Source organism: Ranitomeya variabilis, chromosome 3 (genome assembly GCF_051348905.1).
Source record: "Ranitomeya variabilis isolate aRanVar5 chromosome 3, aRanVar5.hap1, whole genome shotgun sequence".
Classification (NCBI taxonomy): domain Eukaryota; kingdom Metazoa; phylum Chordata; class Amphibia; order Anura; family Dendrobatidae; genus Ranitomeya; species Ranitomeya variabilis.
In genome coordinates this window covers 340,720,876-340,739,382 of record NC_135234.1, presented here as the reverse complement: position 1 = coordinate 340,739,382, position 18,507 = coordinate 340,720,876, and positions in this window count along the sequence as shown.

Genomic DNA, 18,507 nt, shown 5'->3' with positions numbered 1-18,507 from the left:
GCTTCATAGACTTTCTGCGTGATTGCATTTTCCTCTGAAGTTTCCTATAGACTGCTGAGCTGCATTTGATATTTGCACCAAGTGTTGTGGACTTGAGTTTCTCTCTGCACCTGTTTGAATCACCGTGTGATAACATAGACTTTACCACTTATAAAACTGTGTCCTGTAGTTGTCTTGTTCCACGCAAAGAGTCTCCTGAGTTATCCCCTATAATTATTACACAGTCACTATGTGGTGGTAATATGTGGTCTGGACATGGTGTTGCGGTATTTGTCTCTTGTATGTGCTATTTGGTCACTTTGTGGTGGTAATATGTGGTCTGGTCTGTTGTGAATTCTATTTTTGGGCTCCCTCTAGTGGTCACAAGCGGTACTGTGTAGTGTTGTCTTTCTGCAGGTTGGCTGCATCAGCTGGTTCGTTATCCTTGGTTGGTTTCCTATTTAGCTCACCTGGAGACTCAGTTCCTTGCCTGCTATCAATGTATTCAGTGCTCTTCAGATTCCTTGTGTCTACCTTGCTCCCAGTCTCTCCAAGACAAGCTAAGTTTTTGTTTGATCATTTTTTGATTATCAGTGTTCATTATGTTTTTAGTCCAGCTCGCTAAAATGTGATTTCCTTGCTTGCTGGTTGCTCTAGGGGACTGAGTTTCTCCCCCCACACCGTGAGTTGGTGTGGGGGTTCTTGAAATCTCAGAGTGGATATTTTGTAAGGGTTTTTTACTGACCGCATAGATTCCCTTTTCTATTTTCTGCTATCTAGTATTAGTGGGCCTCATTTGCTAAATCTGCTTTCACCCCTGTGTATGTGCCTTCCTCTTACCTCACCGTTATTATCTGTTGGGGGCTTCTATATCTTTGGGGATTATTTCTCTGGAGGCAAGAGAGGTCTTTCTTTCTCTCTAGGGGTAGTTAGTTCCTCAGGCTGGCTCGAGACATCTAGGATTTTTAGGCACGTTCACCGGCTACTTCTAGTGTGTTTGGATAGGTTCAGATTTGGGGTCAGTCCAGTTTGCCACCTCCCTAGAGCTTGTCCTATGTTTGTTACTTAGCTGGAGAAATTTGTGATCCTCAACCACTAAGGATCATAACACTGGTCATGGTGTTGCGGTATTTGTCTCTTGTATGTGCTATTTGGTCACTTTGTGGTGGTAATATGTGGTCTGGTCATGGTGTTGCGGTATTTGTCCCTTGTATGTGCTATTTGGTCACTTTGTGGTGGTAATATGTGGTCTGGTCATGGTGTTGCGGTATTTGTCCCTTGTATGTGCTATTTGGTCACTTTGGGGTGGTAATATGTGGTCTGGTCATGGTGTTGCGGTATTTGACCCTTGTATGTGCTATTTGGTCACTTTGTGGTGGTAATATGTGGTCTGGTCATGGTGTTGTGGTATTTGTTCCGTGTATGTGTTATTATTATCAGTGAGGTACATATCTACTTTTGTCACTATATTCATTACTGCATCATGGCGGATTATGCCAGAAACCGCTTGCAAAAAGCTGCCAAAGTTTTTTCCGGCACACCTGATGAGACTAGTACTTCTCCTGACATCTCTGATATGTGGACTCAGTTACAAAAAGTAATGATTCAGGAAACTAAAACGTGGTGGGATCTTACCACTCTCCAAAATTATGTGTCCAAGGACATGGTTCCGACAGGACTACGGTTGAAGAAAAAAGCTACCACTGATTTTGGCAAATAATTTTCTGATGAATGGAATGAGATTCTAAGCACATGTTCATTGAATCTCATGCGCCTCATCATAAAATATGAAGAGGCAAAACTGTTGGATATACAAAAAGGAATTGATAACTCCAAAGAAGCTCTTAAGACTATGAGTATTAACATTGAAAATAGTGACACTTACAAAAAAATCCAAGATGATTTAACAGCATTAGAAGATGAGATCATATCAAGAAAAAAACGTAAATTCCAATTCGATTTGGACGATTATGCCTCCAATAAAATTTATGATTGGAATGAAGGGGATTTTTCCTCTAGGACTCCAAGATCCATCTTGAGATTTTCTAACCATAAGAAAAGACATAATAAACGTTATGTGAGCTTCAGCTCACGTGAGGGCGATCCGGATGACAATGGTCTCAGCATGTCCGACATCTCTCTTAATGAGTCTGCGAGTTGCAGCTCTGCCAAACAATTTATTAAGCCAAAAAATGCAAAAGGCGCGGCGGGAGGAAGCACAGAAAACAACTTTGGCATGCAGACCCGTCTCAAGAACGGCATGATGAGACGAATATGGAAAATGTTGTCAAATTGTCATCTAAAACTTTTTCACAAAATCAACTTCAATTATTGACTTAAGGACTGAATGTTGTACCGGACCAAGACTTTAATCATTTTTCTGCCATATTAGACATCAACAAATTTAACAATAAAAAAACATTTTTGGTCGGAAGACGATAATGGACACAGAGAGGAAAAAGATGTGGTTGAAAATGTTTTCCATTCACTAGATTTTCATGAACAGGTTTCACTTTTAACGTTGCAGGAATTGCAGGGATATGATAGAGAGCTTGACAATTCTATTAATCAATCGGAGAATTTGAAGGTTAAAAATCCTTTTTTTTATCCTATTCAGTCGCGAGTGGACTGTATGAATAAATTTCAGGAGGTAGTAGAACGCGAACTCAAATTTTTAAAAAAATGATAATTTATCTGCAAATTTCAATAATAACATATCAAAAAAACAAAGACGAGCTATTCAGGATATTAAAGATATGAAGGATATAGTTATAAAAACAAGTGATAAAGGGGGTGTAATTGTCATCATGAACTCCCTAGATTATAAAAATGAAATTATGAAATTAATATCTAATGAAAATGTTTATAAAAAATTATCCTCTGATCCCACTGTCACGTTTAAACAGAAAATTGACAAGGTCATAGAGGAAGGAGTGTCTCTAGGAGTAATATTCAAAAAACAGGCAGAATTTCTGGAAGCTCCTTATCCTGTTATGCCCATTTTGTATGGATTAACTAAAATCCACAAACAAGCTCAATTTCCCCCAATGAGACCTATAGTCTCTAGTATTGGCTCCATCAATGAACATATGGGCCAATGGCTTGATTCCCTGCTGCAACCATTAGTTTTAAGGACACCAGGTCATATTAAAGACACAAAGGACGTTTTGGACATTTTAACACATAAATAGTGGCAGTCGGATTATACTTGGTTAAGCTGTGACATAGTCTCTTTGTATACATGTATCCCACATAACGTTGCAATGTCAGCATTACAATTTCATCTGAAGAGTTACAGTTCTTATTCTCAGGATCTTATTGATTTTTATTTTACAGGTTACTTTTTTTCTATTGACTCACAATTTTTTTTTCATTTGATCCTGAATATTATTTACAGTGCACAGGTGTAGCGATGGGGGCCAAATTTTCACCATCATTGGCAAATTTAGTTATGGTTTATTGGGAGTATCAATTTTTATTTTCAACATCTAATAGATTTTCTTCCTTCATCTCCTGGTATGGCAGATACATCGACGATACGTTAATCATATGGAAGCGCGATGTGTCTGCCATACAGGAGTTTGTGGACTATATTAATGACAATGATTATAATTTGAGATTTACGTATGTTCATGCTGTATCCAAAATTTCTTTCCTTGATTTGAAATTAACGGGTATTTCTAACTAATTGATTTCTACACAGACATATGTTAAACCAACAGCAGGTAATACCATTCTTCACGCAAAGAGCAGTCACCCGAAACACACTGTTAGATCAATTCCCGTGGGTGAGTTCACCAGGTTAAAACATAACTATAATAACAACAATGCATTGACGGATGATCTAATGAAATCATGCAAGAAATTTCATAAACGAGGTCACTCTAACTGGATGCTCAACAGAGCATTAAACATAGTAGAAAAAAAAGATCGACATTCTCATTTCTCCACAAGCATGTACTCAAAGGGATTGTAAAAATCTTCAAACAAATCAAAATAAATTAACTAACAAAAAGAACATTGAAAGTAGACCATATGTATGTCTACAATATAGTCCACAATTTAATACAATTAAGACTATTATTAACAAAGCGATTCCATTTTTATATGAAGATTCTACCCTTGCCAAAATCCTACATGATGGCTGCAATACTATAGCCAGAAGAGCGCCCACGTTGGGCAACATATTATCTCCGAATACCTTTTCTTCTCATCAATGTAAGGATACTTGGCTCAAGTGCACAGGTAGTCATAAATGCAATGTGACTCATTGCACTACATGTAAGCATTTGATTACCACTAAGTCCTTTGGCAATAGTTGCAACAGTAAGGGTATGTGTCCACGTTCAGGATTGCATCAGGATTTGGTCAGGATTTTTCATCAGTATTTGTAAGCCAAAACCAGGAGTGGGTGATAAATGCAGAAGTGGTGCATATGTTTCTGTTATACTTTTCCTCTAATTGTTGCACTCCTGGTTTTGGCTTACAAATACTGATGAAAAATCCTGACCAAATCCTGATGCAATCCTGAACGTGGACACATACCCTTATTCATACAAGATTCAAGACCTTATCAACTGTAACACTCGGTGTGTAGTGTATAAAATTGACTGCATTCTATGCAATAAAGCGTATATCGGCTGTACTATCAGAAAATTAAAAAATCGCATATCGGAACATCTTTATGATATTTCCTGTACTACAAATAACAGACCTAATATTTCTTTAGCAGCAAAACATTTCATTGAGTATCACTCATGCAGCACAGATTCTTTGAGGGTTACTGGCATTGAAAAGATTAAAAAAAACCACGTGGAGGTGACACCCATAGAACTCTGCTCACACGGGAGGCTTTTTGGATATTTAATCTTGGCACTAGGTTCCCGGCTGGTCTGAATAAAAGGAACGAGTTGATGTTCCACTATTAACATTTCTTGATGCAGTTTTGTTGAATTTTGTTTTTGTTTTTGTTTTTTTGTGGTTTTTTTTGCGTAATTCCACATATATGCCATGTGAAGGCAAGTATTGTGTGCTGTTTTATATATTTACGCTTCAGTATGTATTGTATTATATGTTTTGTGTATTTATATGTTTGTCTATTTTACTGATCAGGACCTTTTGGTCATGTGACAATTTCTCACCATTTCATTGGTAGTTAGTCCTTTTTATACCAGGTGAGCTATCAATTAGATCAGCTGTGTCAAAGACCGCTGTGTCGTTCGAAAAGTGTCGCTTGCCTCATACGGTGCTATGGTGTTGTCAGTGGCGCTGCTATCATGAGGCAAGTTGAATACTTTGCCTCAAGTGGCGGAGCATTCCTAAAGACAGGTGGTGGCAGAGCGGCAGTCAGAAGTTAGAACACGTGGTGCCAACTCTCCCTGCAATCCCTGCTCTGACACTTACTGACAGTGCAGACAGAGTCACAAACAAGCTAATGTGCGGCGTGCCTGGCAGGTGACTGTTATGACCTGGCCCGGGCTGAGGTGCAGAGGCGGTGCCCTGTCTCCTGACCTGCTGGCTGCTGTGCGGACACACACATTGCTGGGACTCGGAGCAGTAACCGGCAGCAGTAAGTGTAAGTAACTATAAAAAACATCATTCGCCCCCCGCCCCCCCATCCCCCACATGCTGCTGCACAGCTCTGTCACAGTTCACAGCCTCCCTCCATCAGATTGTCAGACTCAGAATTAGATTCAAGGAGCAAGTGCCTCGTGTCAATGCAGACTTGATTAACTGAATTTCTTAAAGCAGTGGATGGAAAGAGTTTAATAACAAGGGGCAGCCGTGTACAGAGCAGAGCTGCGTGTGTACGAGGTGTACGGAGCGGAGCCGCGTGTGTACGAGGTGTACGGAGTGGAGCCATGTGTGTACGAGGTGTACAGAGCGGAGCCAAGTGTGTAAGAGGTGTACGGAGTGGAACCGGGCGTGTGCGAGCTGTATGGAGCAGAGCCGTGTGTGTATGAGGTGTATAGAGCAGAGCCGGGTGTGTATGAGGTGTACGGAGCAGAGCCGTGTGTGTAAGGTGTACGGAGCGCAGTCAAGTGTGTAGGAGTAACTATGTGCCTTGCAGCGCTGGAGTCCTGGGTTCAAATCCCACCAAGGACAACATCTGCAAGGAGTTTGTATGTTCTCCCCATGTTTGTGTGGGTTTTCTTCCAGGTTCTCCGGTTTCCTCCCACATTCCAAAGACATACTGATAGGGAATTTAGATTGTGAGCCCCATCGGGGACAGCAATGATAATGTGTGCAAAACTGTAAAGCGCTGTGGAATATGTTAGCGCTATATAAAAATAAAGATTATTATTAAGATTATTATTATTATGTGTAGCCATTATATGGTACGCAGTATCATGTACGGCCAATATACAGTATGGAGCATCATGTGTGGCCATTATACTGTGTGGAGCACTATATGGTACTCAAAATACTGTGTGGAGCAATATATGGGGCTCATTATACTGTATGGAGCAATATATGGGGCATGTTATTCTGTATGGAGCACTGTGCGGTGCCCACAATACTGTATGGAGCAATATATGGGGCTCATTATACTGTATGGAGCAATATATAGGGCATGTTATTCTGTATGGAACGCTACGTGGTGCCCATAATACTGTATGGAGCAATATATGGGGCTCATTATACTGTATGGAGCAATATATAGGGCATGTTATTCTGTATGGAGTGCTGTGCGGTGCCCACAATACTGTATGGAGCAATATATGGGGCATGTTATTCTGTATGGAGTGCTGTGTGGTGCCCACAATACTGTATGGAGGACTATGTGGTGCCAATAATACTGTATGGAGCAATATATGGGGCTCATTATTCTGTATGAAGCACTGTAATGCCCAGAATACTGTATGGAGGACTATACTGTCTGATTTATGACCTATTGTAGAATGTACAATAGTTATCACTCATGTAATGTATGGGGGACTGTATATGAGATGGGAGCCCTATAGGGGGGCTGTACTGTATATGTGTTTGGGGGGGCGCCGTTTTGAAGTTCGCCTCAGGCAGCAGTGTGGCTAGGTTCACCCCTGGGTGTTGTCCCAGGAGTTACTCTGATTTTACCATGTTGGATTAAAGTTTTACATTTTACAAGAAGCTGGAACCATTTTTTTCTTTTTTTTTTTTTCTTTGTGGAGTCTCAGTACGTCTCATCAGGACGGAGTTCCGGGCTTCTTTCATTTATCGGTGAGCTGGCTTTTTTTGTCTTTTCTTTTGTCTATGTGTTATTATCACTGTGGTGGTAGCAATTTTCAAATCAAATCTTTGATTTGCCACCAAATTGCACTACTGGTTTATTTTTTTTGTTTTCTTGTTTTTATAGCTCTTAAGCTGCATTTTTGCACATGTCACTTACTGGGGTCAGTCATCAGCACTACAAATCAACAGTGAATTCAAAACAATGGGACAACGAATACTGATGTGTTGCGATGCTGCAACCCATTTTGCACTTTTACAAATGTTCTACGTTAATACTTTCTAATGTTTACTTTAAAAACTTTTCCATTAACAAATTGTCATATTCAATGTATGAAGTTTTTTCTTTGCAGCAACTTCAGCTAACAATAAAATGCCTACTGGTAACTGAGAAAGCGGGAGTAGGTCACAAAAATTGGCATATAAGGGGTTGACTTATATAAAGCCCCTCTGCTGTATGGTATTGTAGAATTTACAATAGCTATCACTCATGTAAGAAGTGAAATCTGGCATTGTACTATACCTATATTTCTCAGCTGTATCTGTGCATCATGAATCATGGTATGTGTTAAAGAGGGGGGACCACTGAGACTCTTTCGCCCGGGGTCCTCAAAAACCAGGAGCCGGCCCTGCATAGTTGTGTGTGCTAGCCTTGTGCCACTGTTTTTTTTTTTATGCATCCAAAAGCCCCTCAAAAATTAATACAGTCTGTTATGTCAGGCTGAGTCCTGGTGTATATGTTTTTGGAAAAAACGTATTTCCACAGGCATACGTAGCATAGTTCTGTGTGCTAGCCTTGGTCAAATTTGTCTTCCACACGGTCAAATCTGTGTAGCCGTGAATGTGGCCCGGATATTCTTCACCCTGATCCTCCTTCCTCCCACCATGCCGAGAGCCCTGAGACAACTGATCCTACACTTGGACACTCCGAAGAGATGTTCAGTTTTCCATTTCAAGATTCTGAACTCTCAGCTGGTCAACTTGAAGCTGGGACAGATGAGATCGCATGTACAGATGCCCAAAGCTTTGACCAGCCCTGGTCACATGAAGGCGATGGTGGGAAAGTGTCAGAAGAGGTGGACAATGATGAGACACAATTGCCAGAAAGTGAGGAGGAGGATCAGGGTGCGGATGTGGAAGACGAGGTGGTGGATGACATAGCGACTGACCCAACCTGGCAGGAGGACATGCAGAGCGAGGGCAGCAGCACAAATGGGGAAGGAGGCATATCACCACAACAGCCAGGAAGAAGCAGTGTGGTGGCCACAGACAGAAGGTGTGCATCCGTTCCCCGTAACACCAACATGAGGGAAGTAGCCATTCCAACTGTTAGATCTTCCCGAGTCTGGTTGTTTTTTAAAGATTCTGCTGACAACCCCAAACAGGCCATTTGCAGCACCTGCCATGCACGCATCAGCAGGGGTAGCAAAACAACCAGACTGACCAACATCAGCATGACCAGGCACATGGCAGCAAAGCACCCGACTTTGTGGGCCAAACCCCGGGCTCCAGGACCACTGCCTGTAGGTCACACCACTGCTTCTACGACTGTTTTGCTGAGAAGCCAATCCCCAGTACACCGTGCATGTGAAGATGCCTTTAGCCCTGCACCTGTTGTGGACCACAGTCAAGCAGCACCATCAAGCCCACCCACATCCTTGTCCCAGCACAGCCTTCAGTTGTCTATAACCCAGTCTTTGGAACGCAAGCGGAAATACCCCGCCAACGCCCCACAGGACACAGTCCTAAATTCTAATATTTCTCTTCTGCTTGCGCTAGAAATGCTGCCTTTTAGGCTCGTTGAGACGGAAGCTTTCCACAACCTGATGGCGGCCATCCCAAGGTACTCAGTTCCCAGTCGCCACTATTTCTCCCGGTGTGCCATACCGGCTTTTCACCAGCATGTGTCCCACAGCATTACCTGTGCCCTCAACAATGCTGTTACAGGGAAAGTCCACCTAACCACAGACACATGGACAAGTACTTGTGGGCAGGGACGGTTTATCTCAATGATGGCACACTGGGTTAACATAGTGGAAATCGGGACCCAGTTGGACCTTGGGATGGAACATGACATCCTCCCCACGCCGAGGATTGCTGGCCCTACATCAATCAATCAGGGTTGCCCCCACAGTCTACAGCTCCTGCACCTCCTCCTCCTCCTCTTCATCCTCCATCTCTGAAATCAACACGAGTCAGAAGCTGGAAGCACTGCAGCACTGCCTCAGCCAAGCGGCAACAGGCTGTGCTGAAGCTAATCTGCATAGGTGACAAACCCCACAATGCAGAAGAGTTGTGGACAGCGCTGAAAGAGCAGTCAGATGTTTGGATGACACCGCTGAATCTACAGCCAGGCATGGTCATGTATGACAATGGCCGTAACCTCGTGGCGGCTCTGAGGCAAGGTGAGCTCACACACGTACCTTGCTTGGCCCATGTGCTTAACCTAGTGGTTCAACGTTTTCCAAAAAGCTACCCGGAGCTGCTGGATCTGCTAGTGAAAGTACGCCGTCTGTCTGCCCATTTTAGAAAGTCAGCTACAGCTTCAGCCGCCCTTGCCGTGCTTCTGCAGCGTTTGCAGCTTCCAGCTCATCGGCTGGTGTGTGATGTCCCCACGCACTGGAACTCTACGCTGCTTATGTTGGAAAGGCTTTGTGAGCAGAAGAGGGCAGTTGTTGACTACCAACATCAACAAGGCTGTCGATATTCAGTTCAGATTCCACACATAAGACCTCAGGAGTGGACATGGATGTCCGACATATGTACCATCCTCCAAAAGTTTGAGAACTGCACCAAGATGGTGAGCGGCGATGATGCCATATTTCGCATCACCATCCCGCTTCTCAGCATTCTGAAAACCTCTCTGCTCACAATTAAAGAGGATGCATTGCAGGCAGAGCACAAGGACATGGAGCAAGGAACCATACAAGGGGATTACACTCAGCCCAGCCTCATGTCTTCTCATCGTGGATTGGTAATCAATGAGGAGGAGGAGGAAGAACAAGAGCTACTTTCATGCACTATAGACGGTACTATAAACATAGCTGTCATGCTGTCTGTTCAGCGGGGATGGCCTGAGGACAGGGAGGAGGAGGATGAGGAGGAGGAGGACAGCATGGTCAGTCGTCCTGTTGGTGAGGACACGGAAGTCTTGCCTGTTAGCAGTCTGGCACGCATGGCTGACTTTATGTTGCGCTGCTTTTCACGTGACCCTCGCATTATAAAAATTTTGGGTGACACTCATTACTGGTTGATGACACTTCTAGACCCATGCTACTATGAGAACTTTCAATCTCTTCTACCAGAGGCAGGGAGGTGTACTAAAATGTTGCAGTACCAGAGGGCCCTTGTAGCGGAATTACTTAGAAAATTCCCATGTGAGAACGCTGGCAACAGACGTCAGAGTTTGTTGTACAACCAAGGAGTCCAAGCGAGAGAGACAGAAGTGCAATCCATCTCAGGCAGGGGAACAATGGCAAAGTTCTGGGACAGTTTTCTCAGACCCTCCCATCGTGACAGCATAGAGACATGGGGTGCTGTCACAAGAAGTGCAATGTTTGTGAAGATGGTGAGGGAGTACCTTGCAGATCTTACAAATGTCTTCAGTGATTCCTCTATGCCTTTTAATTATTGGGTATCCAAGCTGGGCACGTGGCATGAACTGGCTCTCTATGCCTTGGAGGTCCTGGCCTGCCCTGCTGCTTGCGTTCTGTCAGAGCGGGTTTTTAGTGCCGCTGGTGGAATTATAACAGATAAACATATCCGCCTGTCAACTGAAAATGCTGACAGGCTGACTCTTATAAAAATGAACAAGGCCTGGATTGGCAAAGACGTCTGTACACCACCAAGTGAAAACAGCGAAACATAACCTCAAATATATTCTCTCTTTTGGGGAGGTGTATTCTCATGCACCTCTTCACAACCACATATGGGTATACGCTTCCACATTTGGTCTGTTTGTTGTTATCCTCCTCCTTATCCTCATCCTCCTCATCTAGAACCACTAGATGACCAGGGTGAACATGCTCTGTACTGTTATAGGCCGGTGAATTTTGGGCACGGGGGCTGTGAAGGCACTATTTTATTTAGTTAAAACAGGACCCCACATTGGGGAATTGGGCATTACATTACATTGGGACTACTTCCTAACTCTGTCTCCTGCAGTGTGTCCTTCACCTGCCACTAGATCACCAGGGTGAATGTGCTCTGTACGGTGCATTTTGGGCAAAGGGGCTGTGATGGCACTAGTCTATTTTTTAAAAAGGTACCCCATTGGGGAATTGTTTGGCAGCTCATGTACTGCATTACAAGTCTCAGTGACCCACACCACTACATTGGGCTTACTTCTTAACTCTTTCTCCTGCAATGTCTCTTGTTTAACTGCCACTAGATCACCAGGGTGAACATGCTTTGTACTGTTATTGGCCGGTGAATTTTGGGAAAGGGGCCTGCGATGGCACTAGTATATTTTTAAAAAAGGTACCCCACATTGGTGAAACCACATCCTTGTTGGCAAAGACTTCATAACATTTGTGTACATTTAAAGAGCTCCCTTAAAAAGCTCCTTTTTGTGTTGCCTGGTTGCTCACATTGGACACAATACACTTCATATAAATTTGATAAAGCAATGCTGTTAGTTTGGCTTGGTAGTTCATTAAAAATATAGCTTTGTCCACTATATTAGTTTCTCTTCTTCAGAGCCATAACTTTGGCTGCCTCAAATGTACAAATGGCGAATATACAAATGGCAATTTGTAGCAAAGATTTAAATACTGTATACCCAATGCAATCAGACAATCATATAGCTGCATTTCTTGTAAAACATTTACAGATGTGACAGACAATGCTCATAGTGACACAATCTTGATAAATGTTTGTTTATTCACTTCACAAACAGTTCTAAGCCTCTATATGTTTGCTGTTTATCATTGTAAAACATTAAGGTTTACTGAAACTATGCCTGTGGTGGTTTGATCTAAATCCTTGTGGCTTTTATTTCCTAGGGGTTTATAGCCCCTCATCTGAGTCCATGATATCTCAGTTTCATCCAACCTTGAAAAGTGTCAACTTGAAGGTCTGGGTGAAACTAGAGTTACTACACAGTGTACATCACTATATTAGACCAGAGAAACATGACTAAGACAGATGCCAAAACTGGGGTACCTGTACATGTACAGTGTGCTGATACCTGCATAATTGGGGACCCCCATGCAGTGTAGGTAATCTCCTAGGGGTTCTCTGTCTTGGTGTTGCTTCTCTGATATTCCAGACGGATGATGTTTAAAAGCCTCTTGGTGATGATCTAAGTATACTGTATGTAGTTAATCTTCATATATACGTAATCACTATATTTATTTAATCCTTATATGTACTTATTAACCTGTGTATGTTAACATATGCAAAAGTGTACGCATTCACACTATTCAATCATACTATTCCTTGAATTTTGTAGTTTGCAATAAAATTGTGTTGTATTGCAAGTATTAGGCTTTTTTAAAGCCGTATCTGAACCTTAGTGTTAAAAACATGGTGAATAAAATTGCCAAATTCTCCTGTAAATAATTGTGCAAAGAGGGTACAATCATACCATTAAAAAATACTAGTGAATTTTTATGGGCCCATCCAGTATGTGGGTTCCAAGGCCTAATGGGGTGCAAATGACTGACTATGCAGCAGGGCTGGCCTTGCTGCCAATGTGTAAAACAAAGGAGTATGGAGTACAAAATGCATATTGTGAAGTGGATTTTCATGGGCCCATCCAGTATGTGGGTTCCAAGGCATGTAGTATTTTTATATCTTGCACACTAAAACAAATCAATGTAGAATTGTCTGGTTTCAGCTGCTTACCACCCAGAGACCCATAGTCAGCCTGCACATGCCAATCAGGCACTCGACAAATTTCTTCTGTTATGTTTCTATCAGTCTGTCTGAATAGTAGTAGTAGTAATTATGCCTTTGGCCGAATTCGCCATAAAAAATAAGCATCAAGAATATATTGAGAACTCTCCATTTTTCTGCAATCTTGGGTATCATCCTCACTTTGGTTCCTTTTTGGCCTCCAAATTTGATACGTCTGAGGCCAGCAAATCCATAAGCAAATTAAGGCTTACTTGGTGTAAGATCAAAACATGACTGTAATCGGCGGCCCCACGTGACCGCATACAGTAGAAGGTGCGGCCAGGACAGGAAGCAGCGACAGCCAACGAGGGAGCCGGGTGAGTATTTTCAGAACAGCGGGGGGGGCGCAAAGGGTGTGGGGATATGGAGCTTTATTTTAAACACAAAATACCACTAAAAAAATGGATTATTCATATCTTCTTTACAGCAAACGCTGCTGCACAGAAGATATGAATCGCAGCTTCAGCACCATGTGGGGGGACAGCGCTTACTGGAGCGCTGTCTCCTGCACGGCACACGGAGAACGTCCATGTGCGGTACTTGTTTTACACGGACCCATTGACTTTAATGGGTCCTTGTAATACGTGCGCTCCCACGAACACTGACATGTCTCCGTGTTTGGCACATGGAGACACGGTCCGCAAAAAATCAATGACATCTGCACAGATGCATTGATTTTAATGTGTCTACGTGTGTCAGTGGCTCCGGTACATGAGGAAACTGTCACCTCACGTACCGGAGCCACTGACGTGTGAAACCGGCCTTATAGGTAGCCTTGAGCATGAAGTTAAAAAGATCCTTGATTCCTGGATAATAAAGTAGGTCCTGCAATACCTTGTACACAAGAAAGACTATGGATCAGAATAAAAAACCTTCGATGCCAGCTAATAACATATGCAAATTGCCTCTTCTGAGAAAAAGAGGACTTAACTCTATAGCGCCACCTGTTGGAAGTAGCGATCCTACAAGTCACAATCAACCCTTTAACAAGTTGTGAAATATGACTTAGGATAAAAGTCAAATCAGTATCTCAATTCGCAGACACGGTGTTTCGGGCTGTTGGCCCTCGTCAGTGCAAAGCATGAGAACTGATTTGGCTAGGTGAGAGGCTCTGGACTGGGGTCTAAGGGGTTTTAAATTCCCAGAGGAGCATTGCACGGCGAATAAGCCTCCTTACCTTGACAAGCCAGCTGGTATGTCACTCTCCATAAGGAGAAAAGCTACCCCTTAGACCCCAGCTAATAACATAAATGTCAACAATCTTATTATGGTGTTCTCTGAATCATTCCCTAGCAAGCCTTGTCCTACGGGTCCAGAGGCTCCTCATAAGAGGTAGGATAGTATGACATCCATACCAGTACCTTCACCCTTCACCCTCTGCATCCACCTCTGTCCCTGGATGATGTAAGCCAACTACACAGTAGCTCTGATTTAGTCATTGGGATTGTGGTCCCTTCCAGCTTGGAAGTTTGGGGTTAATTCCAGGCTGGTTAGATTTTCTCCAACCTGGGAGCCCTGGGCAGGGCTGCTCCCTATTTACTCTCCTGAGTCTTGGTCTTCCACTGCCAGTTCTAGTAAATACTATCTGTGGTTAATGTCATTTGTTTAGCTCCTGTTCAGCCTATATTTACCTCTTTCTGACCTTACCCTTCTCTGACAATTCTCATGTTTTCCTAATTTAACCCTTGTCTTCCCTCCTGGTACTTAGCCAGCAACCTGACCATTCATGCCAGTCCACAACAGCAGCCAACAATTACTCCAAGGACTGAATCCATTGCTCCTGTGTAAGTTCACATACCTCTACAGAAGTTAAAGGGTGAATGAAGGGGCCAGGGTTCACCTAGGGTAGTTGGAGTATCCAGGGCAAAGCCTGTCTGTGGTAGCCCTTTTTAGAGCTGTCACCCGACCACAGATGGAGCCACATAACAGTATTCCTGGACTGATGGGAGTAGAGAAGTGTTGTATTCTCTGAACCACTGCAGAACTGGTTAGGAAAAAGTTGATATCACTTTGCTTGTGATTTATCAACAATATTTTGATTCTCTGGAATCAAAGGAGGCCTTTAAAGAATTTGTTGATCAGCTCAGTATGAACACAGTGGGATTGAGTCTTACTTCTAAAATCTGTGAATGTACAATTTGATTCTTGGATCTGAACATCATGAAGAATAAAGACAGACATTGATGACTATGGCCTTCAGGAAAGTGATGTTAATGAATAGTCTCCTGTGGTGTAAGGGTTACCATCCTATATCCCAAAGGGACAGTTTTTCCACCTCAGCAGGAATTGTTCATCATTTCCAAATTTTTGCCCCAAAGCTAGGTATCTGAATAAAATATTTCTAAGAAAAGAATATGCAGAGGGTGTGTTCAGATCCTCCTTTGATTATGTACTGGGACAATCCAATACAATTGACATGCTATTTGTTGTCCTGTATACGTGTGCCTTTGAAGAGTAACCATAATTTTATTTTTTACTAGCTGTACCAGGCCATGCATTGCTGTGGCTAAGTCTGGTTAAATGGAAAAAAAAGAAAAGAGAAAACGCATGTTTTTAATATGTTTAATTTTACAATGCTTGTGGGTATACAATATTTTGTTTTGTTACATTGTCTGTGTAGATATAGAGATTGTCTGGTTTGTCGAATCTAGAACATGCAACATATAATTGTCCATGTGAGAAGCAATCTGTGTCTAGATCTAAACCGCACAATTCTAAAGATTGGCCCTGAGCTTTGTTAATGGTGATTGCAAACGCCGATTGAATTGGGAATTGCAATCTCTTAAATTGAAATGGCTTATCAGTTGGAATCATAGGAATGTGAGGAATAAGGACATCTTCACCTTTGTAAGGTCCTGTCAAGATTGTTGCTTCTACGACATTTTTTTTACTGCAAGTTGTGTGCCGCAGCAAAGCTTTGGCTGGTTGATATTTCGCAACATGATAATTAGCACGGCAATTTTCATTTGCAGTATGTGCGATGGCATCCCTGGCAGATCGAGTGAATTCAAAAATTCTGTTGGATAATTAACCGCTTCATCTGCTTCCACAACAGTGTCAACGGACTTGTATGTGACTGCCTCACTCTGAATGTTAGACTGAATTAGTAGATGTCTTTGTTCTTGGCCGCAAGAATAGCTCGTTTACTCAGCCAATCGTGATTCTTATAATTGGTTTAAATATTGGGAAGTACTTTTTCAATCAATTCTTCTTTTGACTCCACTAAATTGCAGAAGTTATAAGGCAATGAAATTCATCCTGTGGTCAGATCAACCGGCACTTTTCCATTCCCAATTTCCAGTAGTTGATGTGAGAATATCTCAGCTGAGTGATCGTTTTTCAGTTCGACACACTTATTTGTAGTTAATTTTAATGTCTTTACGTGTCGCCACAAAGTAGAGTATTTCATGCAAGCATTTATTTAGTTTGCTGGTGTCGATCGAGGAATTACAGGTAATGTTTGTCTGAAATCTCCTGCAAGCAATGTTAATGCGTTCCCAAATGGTCTGATGTTTCCGCGCAAATCTTGCAATGATTGATCAAGAGCCTAGATTGATTTTTTTTTTTGTGTACCATTGTGCATTCACCCCAAACAATAACTTTGCATTTCTGCAATACTTTTCCGATGCAGGATGCTTTGGAAAATGTTGCACGTGGGAGTTTCAATTAATTGTATGTTCAATGGCAATTTCAAAGCCAAATGAGCAGTTCTTCCACCTGGTACCAATGTCACAGCTATTCCGGACGATGCAAGAGCTAAGTGTCATGACGGACGCTGTTCAGACCAGGTCGTTCGACAGACAGCGGTAATTCCTCTTTTGACCACTATTTGCTCATTGGCGTCGGCTAGATTCTATCTAGCTGTTCCGGGGTTAATTTACCTGATCCTCGGATTAGAAGCTGGGCCATGCCCATTGCCTTTAAATAGTTCTCCTGATCATTGGGCGTTGCCGATTATAGCTTCTGTCTTGTGCGTTGTTATCTCGGTCTGGAGTGGAGAGCTGGTTGTTGGAGATTCGTTGCTGGTGGTGTATTTTCCTTTGTCTTATTTACCCCTTCCTATATTTGTATTTATTTTGCCCTGCACATTTATAGTGTATTCCTGAGTGACTGCGGCATGGTGTATATTTTCCTTTATCCTTGTCTGTGCTAACTGTGGGTATTGGTGTATTACCAACACTGGGTGGTGGGCGGAGGTTTCAGCCTAGGTTTGAAACAGGAGACAGGGTGAGGTTCGAGGCCTGGACATGCACACCATCAGTGTAAACTCCAGGTAGAGGGTCAGTCAGGATTTCCCTAGTCTGAGGGAAATTGCAGGTGCCCTGGTTATTAGCTCTCGCTCACCTAGTCTCCCCGTGACCTTATAATCGGCCCAACAAAAAAAAAAAGAAAAAAAAAGGGGTTTCTTTTTTTTTGTTTTGTCATGGATCCCATGACTTCCATAACCCGCCAGTTGAGGGCGCTGTTCCTACAGGTCACTGAGTTGAGGGGGGCAGTGCAGCAACAGGGACTAGCAGTATCTAATGTGCAAGCTGGAGCGACAGGAAGAGTTGCTGAGCCTAAATTTCCTTTGCCTGAAAAATTTTCTGGGGAACGCAGTAAATTTGTTTCTTTTCGAGAAGCTTGCAAACTATATTTCCGCATGCGCCCGATCTCCTTGGGTAATGAGGCTCAGCGTGTGGGTGTTGTGAATTTGCTTTTTGCTCCCTCTAGTGGTTACTAGTTTTTTGACTCTGGTTTTTCTGTCATTCCTTTTATCCGCACCTGGGTCGTTAGTTAGGGGTGTTGCTATGTAAGCTCCCTGGACCTTCAGTTCAATGCCTGGCAACGTAGTTATCAGAGCTAGTCTGCTGTGCTCTTGTCTACTGATCCTGGTTCCAGTTATATCAGCTAAGTCTGCCTTTTGCTTTTTGCTATTTGTTTTGGTTTTGTATTTTTGTCCAGCTTGTTCCAAATCTATATCCTGACCTTTGCTGGAAGCTCTAGGGAGCTGGTGTTCTCCCCCCGGACCGTTAGACGGTTCGGGGGTTCTTGAATTTCCAGTGTGGATTTTGATAGGGTTTTTGTTGACCATATAAGTTACCTTTCTTTATTCTGCTATCAGTAAGCGGGCCTCTCTGTGCTAAACCTGGTTCATTTCTGTGTTTGTCATTTCCTCTTACCTCACCGTCATTATTTGTGGGGGGCTTCTATCCAGCTTTGGGGTCCCCTTCTCTGGAGGCAAGAAAGGTCTTTGTTTTCCTCTACTAGGGGTAGCTAGATTCTCCGGCTGGCGCGTGTCATCTAGAATCAACGTAGGTATGATCCCCGGCTACTTCTAGTGTTGGCGTTAGGAGTAGTTATATGGTCAAACCAGTTACCACTGCCCTATGAGCTGGATTTTTGTATTCTGCAGACTTCCACATTTCCTCTGAGACCCTC